Genomic DNA, 12,781 nt, shown 5'->3' on the forward strand with positions numbered 1-12,781 from the left:
AATGCTAGTTTGGAGGTCTGGTTGATCTCTGTAGCCTCTAGTAGTAGATCAGTATTTATGCCTAGTACACGAATGGACTTTGGTATCCCATTCCACATACTGGGATAACTCTTAGCCAAGACACATGAGGGAGGGCCTAGAGCCTGCTCCAAATGATATGACAGACTTTGAAAATCCCCAATGCAATCTCTCACCCTCCCTTGGGATCAAAAAGGCGATAGGCTAAGGTGTTTTGGGGGCAGGGGAGGAGGGTAGGGAGAGGGAACTGGTATTCACATGTAAAACAAGCTTGTTTCAAATTTAAATTTAAAATGGGAAAAAAGTACCCACTACTGGACATGGAGGAGGTGGCAGGGAACTCAGACTCCTAGAACAAGGACAAGTTCTCTGTGGAGGACCTGATGCTGAAGGTCGTGGGCAGCCAGCTGGGACAGCTTGGAGGGCAAGGACAAGGATGTGAAGAATAACTGGGATGATGATGATGATGATGATGATGATGATGATGATGATGACCAAAATAAAGAGGAAACAGAAGTGAAACTTTCATGAAAGAAAAAAATAGCAAAAAAAAAAAGATTAGAAGAGCCTGAAGAACATAAAGTGCTAACACCCGAAGAGCAATTGGCAGATAAACTTCAGCTAAAGAAGCTACAGGAAGAATCAGACCTTCAATTAGCAAAAAAAAATTGGAGTTAATAATACAGGTTATTCAATAGATGCTATGAACTCATCTTCATAGATGACTTCCCAGAATTTGGAAAATTATTAAAAGATAAAAATGCACAATATGAAAAATCACCATATTGTACCAGTTTTGGAAGCCTGAGTTGGAGATGTCTGTATTACATTGGAAATTTATGACTTGAAAAATATTACCAATATTACCAATTCATTGACAGTGTTTTGCAGTGAAAAACAGAAGCAAGAAAAGCAAAGAAGAGCCAAAAAGAAGAAGAAAGGTGTGGTTCCTGGAGGGGAATTAAAGGTCACTATGAAAGACAATCTGGCTGATTATGGTGGATATGATGGAGGATATGTACAAGATTATGAAGAGTTCATATGACCTTTTATCTTCTCCTGGTGTCTTCTTTCTGTTGCCCACAATCCCTTCAACATGTAGCACAACTTCCTTTCCTTTCAGTTCTGACAAGGCTACAATCAGAAAAGCAGTATCTTTTGTGCTGTTTATTTAAGCCATTGACACTCAGATGCAAATGAACAAATGAGGGAACTTGGATCTTGTTGCCAAGGGGTTAAAATTGGAAATCTCAGTTGCTACTAAATCATAGTTGAAAAACAAAACAAACCTAATAATGTTGCCATTATTGCTATTTGATTCTAATGCAGCAGTCACTAAATTGGAAACAAAGCTGCAACATGACAAAAAATGGGTAGTATTTACCAGCACTATTCAGTAATACAGCCTCCTTGAACTACTTCATAACTTGTCAAGAAAAGCAGTTTACACCAAGCAAGAGCATGTGAGATGTACCTAGTATTAAAATTGCTTTGTCTTAAAATTGAGCTGAGGATATTAAAAACATGTTATGAAGAAGACTGCTTATCTCAGAGTGAAGATGCTGCTGATGAAAAATAATAGTTAGCTACTTAAGATTTTAATGACCAAAACAATTCAACTTTGAAGCTGAAGAAGGAAATCCTCTCCAGTAGTACAGAGAAAGGGGTGGATGCTACAGTTCATTGACTATCTAGTTATTTGTCAGCTATTTCTACTGGTGGAGAACTTCAGATCAGGAAGAAAATTGTGTCTATTTTGCCTGATTCAATTGTTTGAGAAACAAATCATGTTCTAGGCTGTAATGGAAACAATTTTGAGGGTTTTGGTATTTATAAAACATGCTGAGCAAACTGTACCAGTTAAGTACAGTTTGGAAAATTGTAATGTTAACAATTATGACATCTGCAATATTTCATAAAGCAACTAATTTAATTTAAAAAGGGGGGAAGGAGTGGCTGCTAAGAATAGATGGAAGGAACATTGTTCTTTAAATTGCTTGGAGTCATAGGTAGGCTTAAGTGAATACTTGCTGGGCATGGACTACAGTTTCCTCTTCACTAAGATGACTTGGGTAGTAGAAATGTCTAACAAAGTCAACAGACATCAAGGTCCCAAATACACTTTAAATAAATGGTACAGCCCCTGAATGGAAAGGAAATGCTGTCTCAGCTGAAGCATAAGAATGAGCGAGAAACAGCACAAATGAGGGTGACTCACTGGAGTAGAATGTCCTATATACTTTCCCATTGGACGTTCCTTGAGAAGTATCGGAGTAGTTACCAGTAAGGATGGGGAGAGGTATATTACAATGACAACCACATGATTTTTCTGTGATTGGAAAGGGACGAGAAGTCTGATGGATTGACTCCTCTCTGGAGTGTCCAAGACACTCATTTCTCCTTCATCACCATGCTTAGCCAAGCCCTCAGGTTCTTCCCATCTCTATTAACAGCATCCTGCATTCAGCCTGCTGAAGAAGTTCCCACTTCTGTATCTTCAGAGGGACTTTACAGCTAAGTCAATGATGTGAATGAGGAACAATTGAGGTAGAAAACTATATTACATAGAAGGTAACACGGCTGCTCATGTATCTTATATTCCTGATGAAAGTGCCAGGGCAGTCTCCCCACACACACTCAAGGAACAATTAAAGGAGAAGCAAGATAAGCAGTCATGCTTGCAACAGCCTCTGGTGCTGGTTTTTAAACGTTTTGACTCTTTTATACTTCCTACTCTTCGAGGAGCCTGACAGCCAGCTCCCAGGTAAATAACACAAGGGCTTGTTTTTCCTTATGAATACCTTGCTTTAGCTTGGCTTATTTCTACCCAGCTTTTCTTAATTATCCAATCTACCTTTTGCCTCTGTGCTTTTATCTTTCTCTATTTCTTTTCTTCTTTATTCTGTACCTGGCTGTGTGGCTGTCCTCATTTTCTCCCTCCTCCTCTCACTGCTAGTTATCTATCCTTCTCAGATTTCTTATCAGTATCTCTGGCTGCCAGCCCCACCTATCCTTTATTTTTCCTGTCCATTGACCTTTACGCTATTAGAGCAATCAGGTGTTTTATACTGTCAATGTAACACAGCTTCACCAAGTTAAAGAAATACAACATAAAAGAATGAAACACATGGATTGAGAGATGGCTCAGAGGTTAAGAGCACTGATTGCTCTTCCAGAGGTCCTGAGTTCAATTCCCAGTAACCACATGGTGACTCACCACCACCCCTTATGAGATCTGGTGCAATCTTCTGGTGTGCAGATATACATGGAAGCAGAATGTTGTATACATATAAATAAATAAAATCTTTTTAAAAAGAATGAAACACATCCTTTCATCATCAAAACAAATATTTCAATGGATAAACAAACTTTAAAAATAATATTCCATGTCACACACAGGGGATCATCTTCCAGCCCCAGCTGATGATGCTGGAGATGCAAATACTCCAGTATATGTGCTTCTTTTTTGCATCTCTCTACTTCTATTTTATTCATTTAACACAATTATTCCCAAGTATTTGCCTCCCTATTCCCATTAAGAGGATGCATCCAGATTGCTGAAGGATCTTAGAAAAAGGGATGGGCTAGAATAGGACAGTGTATGATTTTCTCTCCTGTCTAATGAGCTGTTTGCCTACATTTCATTTGCCCACTGTAGTTCTCTTGGGCAATCGAGAAACTAGGAAATTTCCTACTTATATGACCATGGGCCCAGCTCTCTCTTCGCAGGGCACTGGGGTCCTGATCATGCAAAATGCAAAGAGGTGATCACTATTGATTGCCCCTGTGAAGAACAAATTGGATGAGAAAATGGGAATGCCTGCTCTGCCATTTGGTGCTGTCCTTATCATGAATAACTGGCAACAATGCTGGCCAGGGGAGTATGATCTATGACTATATCGGTAAATGGATTGTCATTGCACAGTGCACTGGAAGTAGTGTTTGTGAGACAGTGCCTGCCTATGTTTAATACATAGAAACACTATTTCTTTCTCTTTTTGTTGTTTTTTTTTCAAGACAGGGCTTCTCTATGTAGCTTTGGAGCCTACCCTGCCACTCACTCTGGAGACCAGGCTGGCCTCAAACTCACAGAGGTCTGCCTGCCTCTGCCTCCTCAGTGCTGGGATTCAAGGCATGTGCCACCAATGCCTGTCCAAAATGCTATTTCTTTTATTTATTTATTTATTTATTTATTTATTTATTTATTTTATTAGATCAAATTTGGAACAAGCTTGTTTCACATGTCAATCCCTTCTCCCACTCCATCCCCTCATCCTCACTCCTCCTACCCCACCCTGACCTACCCCTCACCCCATCCACCCTCCACTCCCCAGGCAGGATAGGGCCCTCAACGGGGGCTCCGCAAACTCCACCACATCATCCTGGGTTGGGCCTAGGCCCTTACCCATGTGTCCAGGGTAAGAGTGCATCCCTTCATCAGGGATGGACTCTCAAAGTCCCTTCAAAACAGGAGGGAAAAATGCTAATCCACTACCCGGGGCCTCCTAGAGTGCAAAGGCCTCCTCATTGACATCCATGTTCAGGGGTCTGGATCAGTCCTGTATTGGCCTCCCAGACAGAATCTGGGGTCTATGTGTTCCCCCTTGTTCAGGCCACCTGTTTCTGTGGGTTTCACCAGTCTGGTACCACCCTTTCGATCTTCAATCCTCCCTCTCTGCAACTAAGTTCCAGAGTTCAGTTCAGTGTGTATCTGTGGATGTCTGCCTCTGCTTCCATCAGCCACTGGATGAGGGCTCTAGCATGGCATAAAAGGTAGTCATCAATCTCATTTTAGGGGAAGGGCTTTTAAGTTATCCTCTCCACCACTGCCTGGATTGTCAGTTCCTGTCATCCTTGTAGATCTCTGGAAGTCTCCTTAGTACCATATCTTTCCTCGGACCTATAATGGCTCCCTCTAATATGGTATCTCTGATCGTTCTCTCCTCTATTCTTCCCCAACTCAATAATTCTGCTCCTCCATTTCCTCCTCTCCTCTCCTCTTCTCCTGCTCTCATTCTGGCAGCTCCTCCTCCCCTACTCTCATGCTCCCAATTAGCTCAGGATTTCCTGCCCTTCCCCATTCTCTGGGGTTCATGCATTTTTCCCTTAAAGTCCTTCTTGTTTCCTGTTTTCTTTGATGAAGAGAATTATAGGCTGGTAATCCTTTGCTCTATGTCTAAAATTCATATATGAGTGAGTATATACCATGTTTGTCTTTTTGTGACTGGGTTACCTCACTCAGGATTGTTTCTTCTAGTTCCATCCATTTGCCTGTGAATGTCAAGATTCCATTGCTTTTTTCTGCTGAGTAGTAGTCCATTTTATAAATGTAACACATTTTCTCTATCTATTCTTCAGTTGAGGGATGTCTAGGTTGCTTCCAGTTTCTGGCTATTACAAACAATGGTGCTATGAACATGGTTGAACATATGCCCTTCTTGTATGAGCATGCATTATTTGGGTATATACACAAGAGAGGAATTGCTGGTAGACTGATTCTCATTTTTCTGAGCAACCGCCATACTGATTTCCTGAGTGGTCTTACAAGTTCTCACTCCCACCAGCAATGGAGGAGTGTTCCTTTTTCTCCACATCCTCTCCAGCATAGGTTGTCATTGGTATTTTTTGTCATTTGTATTTTTGATTTTAGCCATTCTGACAGGTGCAAAACACTATTGCTTAAGGACCTAATGAATCATTCTTCCATAAAAAATACTACAGGAACCTAAAGATTATTGTCAAAGGAAGAATTGGTTTTGCCTGGCATGATCATGTTTAGTTAACCAAAGCAGCAAAATGGTCTGCTCTATTATCATATAAATAAAAGAAATAACAAATGGACTCAGTAGCTCATATTTAAACATTTTTGTTTCACTTGGCTGAATTAGTGACAAAGGAACTCTTGGATTCTAGCTATGCTTAATCTCTTGATCACCTCATTTTTAATTTGGGCCCCTACATTCAATGCAAACCCCAAACTAAATCAGCTGGCAAGCATGTCTAGTGATGTGACAATAGAAGTAACTGACTGTCCCCACAAGATCATAAAGTGTTCTTGGTGGTCTAAAAGAATATACTCTGGGACTGCAGGAAAACTTTTTTCTTAATTTGTATTTGTCTGAACCTTACCAGTATATTGTTACTGTCACCAAAAAGAAATAATAGCTTCACTTAAGCACACATAATCTCTCCATACTTCCATAGGACTGAAGATGTATCATGAATTTAATTAATCTGAACTAGAATTTCCTAATTTCCAACTGAATTAAGGAAATGTCCATCCCAATGTTCGTTGTCTTTTAAGAAAGAACTACAATTGTTGGCAGATATTACATTTGTTCCAATACACAATCAATAATTTAGACATATAATAGTAGACAATATACCTGGAATATAACTGATATTACACTAAACTCACAAGTGTAATCCCAGCTCTTGAAATGTAGCAGTATTACCCCAAGTATTAGAGCAGCCTGATCTACATAAATGAAGTCCAGGACAGGCTACCAAAAAATAGCTCAAATATATGCATTAATTGGCTAATTTAAATTTTTAATGCAGGACAACTGTAATTTAGCTAAAACTTTTAAAGAATTTGTGACAGAAAGAAATAAACTTCCTTATACACAGTTACTATCCATAAGAAGAGCTTGAGTTTTCCTTCACATGAAACAAAACACATATTAAAGCTAAGATGTCATTTCACAGGATAATTATCCTTCTTTGAGAAAACCGCACATGAAGTAAAATCTAATACAAAATATTTATTAAGTAAAGGTCTTGATCTGTTTACTTAAGTTGTACCAAAGACAAATGTTGCCACATATCAAACAAGCATTTCTAAGTAAGGGAAATGCTCAGTGGTAGAATAACTGCCTGTCATCAGACCAGCATTGATTTTGCTCTGAGAAGAAATTGTCTAAAATAATGCGGGATCAAATATATGCAAAATATCATAATTTTAAAACTAAGCAAGCTTTTTGAAAGTAAAGATGAGTAATAATGGTGATTTAAATTAATTTGTTAGATAGGGGACAAAAGGACAAAAACCAAACATAATTCACACAAGTCTGAATGAAAAACAAGAGTATTCTTCAACTATGAATCTAAACCTATGCAGTATGAAAAAATGAACAATATTTGCAGATTTTACATAGATAAGTCATAAGCTGGACAGAAGCTTGTTTGGGGGTAATAGTATCAAGCCACTTTGGCCTCCTAAAGACCAAGTCACATAATAAGGACACCTGGCCCAAAATGTTTAGCCAACATGTGTTATTATCAACTTTTAAAACACAACCAACATTAACATAAAGTGGTCATATAAAAAAAGATCTCAGCTAGGTGAGTCAGAATATAATTTAACCCCAGGAATCTGGGGTCAGAGGGAAAGAGACCTCTGAGCTTACAGCCAGCCTGCTCTACTCATCAGTGCCATGCCCACCAAGGATACTTGTTGAGACTCATTCAAAGAACCTCAAGAAAGGACAAGAATTCTGAATTAAGCCTTCATTCTCATCACTTAGGAGTCAGAGGCAGGAGGTTCTGTCTATTAGTTCAGGGTCAGGGCATGAGGGTTATATAAAGAGAAATTGACCAAAAAATCAAAACAAGGTCAATTTTCATTTCATCAAAATATTAAAGTCTTTTATTACTTATAACTAAAGTGTCTGTGTCCCCAGCCATTGCATCTTAATAGGGTGCTGCTAGAGACTCAAAACTATTCTTATATGACACTGATATTAAATGGAAAAACATTTTATTCATCTCTTCAGAAACCAACGTATTCCAAGTTTATACTTAGAAAAATGTGTATTTTATTCTAACAGAAAATATAGAGGTCTATGAGTTCAGAACATGCCGTTATATCACACAAAAGAATAATTACAAATTGAAAAGATCAGTCCTTTGTAAATTTATTGAACACATATATCCTGAGTGTTCTTTAGGATTTTGAAAGTGTGTTTGTTGGTGTACATGTGTGAATGTGTTTGTGTGTGCACATTTCTATATTTGTATTTGTGTGTGTTTTATTGTGCTTTATATGATGTGTCTATTTTTGTGTGTCTCTTTATGTGTATGTATTAATGTTTGTGTGTGTTTTTGCAAAGTGTGTGTGTATGTATGAGGGGGATTTATGTTTATGTGTATATTGTGTGTGAATTTGTGTCTGTGTATGACAGAGAGGTGTGTAATTTCTGAGTGTATGTACATAGTATACCTCACATGTAGTGGCCAAATAACAACTTTCAGGACTTGATTATCAATACCATGCAATCTCAGGATCAAGCTTATTGTACTTGTACAGCAACATATTTTACCTGGTGAGTCGCAAATACATGTAAATAACTTCATAAAATAATGGCAGGTACCTGAAGTCAATAAAAACATACGTGCTGTGGGGTTGCTTTTCAAACATACAAGAAGTAAATCAGGTTTACTATTGAGCCTGCTTAGGTCAACTTCAGATGCATACAACTTATAATACCACTCTTTAGTATAGGCAGATGACTGGGAAATCCTTGCACTTTAAAAAAATACATGTTTGCACCGGGCGTTGGTGTCACATGCCTTTAATCCCAGCACTCAGGCGGCAGAGACAGGTGGATCTCTGTGAATTCAAGGCCAGCCTTGTCTCCAGAGTGAGTGACATGATAGGCTCCAAAGCTACAAAGAGAAACCCTGTCTTGAAAAACCAAAAAAAAAAAAACATATTTACTAATATGTATTAGCAAATAACCCCTGTATTGTGACACTTCCTTATGATGCCAAGTAGAAAGTTCCTCCTTCTGTAAAATTTCAGAGCTACAAATTACAAATACCAGCATTAAACCATTTTTATTTGAAATTCCATTTTCTAAGATCCATCTATTAACTGCTAGAACACACTTTTCCAAGCCCGCCCCTCAAGGTGCCAAGGGCAGGCCCTCCCCTGGATTCACCTCAGTCCAGACTCCACTCTTAAAATGCCTGTCATTGGAAGATCCAACCCGGTGAGCACTAAAAGCCCCCACCTCAGGATTCACCCCAAAATTTCTGGTTTTCTGTTCCCCACTGGGCCAACAAGGAATGATTTGCTCAGATGCAACATGGATTTATTAATTCCTTGTAATTGAATTACTGCATCAACAAATGTGGGTTTCCAATTTCATTTCCACTCACCAGGATTTTTATGCATAACAGGGAGGCTTTGCTCTTGGGATCACTTGGTTTTCTATAGTCACTTTTGTAACCCATCCCTGATGCTGTGGCATGGGGAGTACAGGAGGGAAGAGTCCAGACCAGGCAGAGATAGTTCCCTTGTGGTGTGATTTCTGATTGATTCTACTGCTTCCCTCAATCTTTCCTGCCCTAAAAACAAACTGCTTTGTAGGTAGCTCTGTCTCCGAGTCCTTTCCTTCAGTTCTTTCTGGGACACACACCCAGCCACTGCTCTGAAGCACTTTATCAAAGTCCTCCTTGCGAAGGACAAAAAATTAAGTTAATAAAAGTTTAAAGGTCTGGGGAGTTGGTTCAGAGGTTAAGAGTCCAGGCTGTTCTTCCAGAGGTCCTGAGTTCAATTCCCAGGAACCACATAGTGGTTCACAACCATCTGTAATGGTGCCATCTTCTGGCCTGCAGGCATACATGCAGACACAAAAGTGTACATAATAAATACATAAATCTTTTTTTTAAATGTTTAAAAACTTGGGCCTTAAAAAGGGAACTTCTGATAACTCCTCAACTGGAAATGCCATGGCTGGCACCTGACACTGTTCTCAGAGAAGGAGAGGTGACTGTCTAACAACTATGTCAACATTCCTTGCTCTGATAATTGTTGATTGTAAATTTTCATTGGCCCAAGGGATAACTCTCAGACCCAGAGACTCTGTAACCCCAAAATCCCTTCCCCTGTATTAACTCACTCAACTGTATCTTCCTTAAAATACATGGTTATTGTCTTACACTTTACTTTGTATTACCTTTTGTAACCATGGAGTCTTTGTAATTTGTGACTTTCAGCCTTACATTCTTGCCCTATAAAAGCCCTCTCAGTTATTGATCAAGGCTTCTACCACTTGCAAGTGCAGAAGTCCAAGCTAGCTTGAATTAAAATAAACCTTTGCATTTGCATTGTATCTGTCAGGTCCTTCAGGTAGTCTGTCTGGGTTTGGTGACCCTGGCACCACACTTGGAGTAAGCTGCTAAATACAAAGATGTTTTTCAGCTCTCATCTGTCTCACTGTTAGCAATAGGAGACCCAGCTGACTACCCCTCAAGTGATAATGTATGCGCCCTAGTCCTCCAAAGAGGCTGCTGCTGTCAGATTGGGAATAAAGTTCATACCTATTTTGCAGGCACTTTGGTGCTTGACTTGGGATCATTTGCACATCAGAATGAGCAATCGCTAGTTTTCTTTATTCTAGATGCAATATCTTATCAGCCTTTAATTAAACAAGTAGACATCACTGGATTTAATATTGGAAGCTAGGCTATAAAGCACATTTATGACGTGTGGGGCTGCAGTAGGAACCAGCAGAGCAGACTGAGGTTAATTCCTGAGAGGGTGTATGTGGACTATAGAAAGTCTAGTAAAGTGATTAAAGACAAGACAAAAACACAGAACAAAATCAGGAGGGAAGATTCAGTTAACACTGAACACCATGAGTTTATTTCTTACCAGTCTCATATAACTTAACCAAAATTTGAACATGTATACGGAGCAAACAGACTTTTCTTCCTCAGTTCTCTAAGGATTCGGTAACCACACCTTAGATTCAAGTCTTCATTATCTGGCCTTGAGGTTCAGGAGTAAACAAACCTGAGACCAGGTCTGTTGTTATTTAGAATTAGACAGCTGAGTCCAAGATCCAACATCCTACTATAGCCAAACCTTTCGCCTTTAGATTTTATGTCCTTTATCTGAGGACAGTTTGGAACTCTCTACCCTCGAGCCAAGATGGAGCACAGCCATCTTTATGGGCATCAACAGTGCACCATGATTCTCTCATTTATCTGCCTTTGTCAAAAGGCAATTGTGATCCGGGCGTTGGTGGTGCACGCCTTTAATCCCATCACTCCGGAGGCAGAGGCAGGCAGATCTCTGTGAGTTTGAGGCCATCCTGGTCTCCAGAGCAAGTGTCAGGATAGGCTCCAAAGCTACACAGAGAAACCCTGTCTCAAAAAACATAAAAAAGGAAAAGCAAACAAAGAACCACTGTAATGAACATTGTTTTAGTTATCTCTCAAAGTTGTAAATTAAACATCTTGTTTGTCCTTAATTTTCTCCTATGCTCCCTTGGTTTTCTACAATAATTTTCGTAACCTGCTCAAAATCCCCGTGACTCTGGCAGGAGCAGGACACAAGGGCAGGGGGACCAGGCAAAGCAAGCAGATCATGAACATGGAGCTGAGCAGGCTGGGGTGAGAACTGGGTCCTTGGCACCTCACACCTTGCAGGACACAGGCCCCCTGAAAGTGCTTGCTTCGTGACACTGCCAATCTGTGGCCAGAGCCATAATTTGCCAATCCCAAGATGGACACCCAGAGAGGCAAGCTCTGAACTACAGGTCCCAGCATCCACTCTGGCAGAGCCAAGGTGGTGTTGCTATGTGATGGCACCTGGAACACATATCCAGGATGGGTAAAGCTGCTAGCACTGCCCATGCTCATGAAAACATCCAAAGAGCTGAGAATTTACCCCATGCCAAGAACTAAGGTGAGAACATGTCAGCCCACATAAAGCCCCATCCACAGCAAAAAACGTCAGACATATGCAGTAGATCCCAAGTACATCCAGGTAGAGCAGCCCCCAACCTATTTTTATTTCCCCTCACCACACCCAGAGCCATCATCTATCCTGCTGAATTGAAATGAGATAAGGAAATAAGGGGGGGGGCTTCCCATCCAGAGCCAGTACATAATTCCTGTTCCTCCCTGGACTCCTTGCCCTCTCCATTGCATTCAATCCAAAGGAGTCCAGCCCTCCAACTTCAGGAGAGGTGTTTCCCTTGTGTAATTACTTCTCATTGATTTTCCCACTTCCTTGTACCAGCCACACAATTTCTCCTGCCCTAAAAATAAACCCCTCTGGAGGCACCTCCCATTTCCAATTTCTTTCTATCAGTTCTTCCAGGAACACACTCCCAGCCACTGCTCTGAGGCAGTTTATTAAAGTACTCCTTGTGAAGGACCAAATATTAAAATTAATAAAAATTTAAAAAACTTAAGCCCAAAAGAGGGAAATTCTAATGTCTACTCAGTTAGGAATGCCTTGGCTGGCACCTAAGTCCAGCTCTCAGAGAAAGGGAAGTGACTGCCACCTCCCATGTCAACATTCCATTGTCTGCTAATTGCTGGTTGTAAAGGTCCCTCAGTCCATGAGATAACTGACAGACCCTGTCTATTACTCAAATGTATCTTTCTTGAAACATATGGTTGTTGCCTTACTCTGGATTTTGTGTGACCTTAGGTAACCACGGAGACTTTGTAATTTGTGACTTTCAGCTTTACTGTCTTTCCCTATAGAAACCCTTTCAGTTATTGTTTAAGGCTTCTGCTGCTTACAAGTGTAGAAGTCCAAGGTAGTATGAATTAAAAGAAATATTTGTGATTGCAGTGGAGGTGGCATTTGCATTGTATCTTTCAGGTAATTGGGGTGGTCTCTCTGGGCCTCTGTGAACATGGCACAACACTTGATCTTGGATGAGACCTCAAACTCCATTGATGGGTTCCAGCTCTCATCAGTCTTACTGTTAGCAACAAGAGATCCAGCTGACTGACT

At 40.2% G+C, this 12,781-nt stretch overlaps 1 pseudogene; it reads left to right on the forward strand.

Moving 5' to 3' along the window:
- Nucleotides 1-338: 338 nt before the first annotated feature.
- On the forward strand, nucleotides 339-1,063 carry LOC100771928 (annotated as a pseudogene).
- Nucleotides 1,064-12,781: the final 11,718 nt, after the last annotated feature.

Source organism: Cricetulus griseus, unplaced genomic scaffold, assembly GCF_003668045.3.
Source record: "Cricetulus griseus strain 17A/GY unplaced genomic scaffold, alternate assembly CriGri-PICRH-1.0 unplaced_scaffold_9, whole genome shotgun sequence".
Taxonomy (NCBI): Eukaryota; Metazoa; Chordata; class Mammalia; order Rodentia; family Cricetidae; genus Cricetulus; species Cricetulus griseus.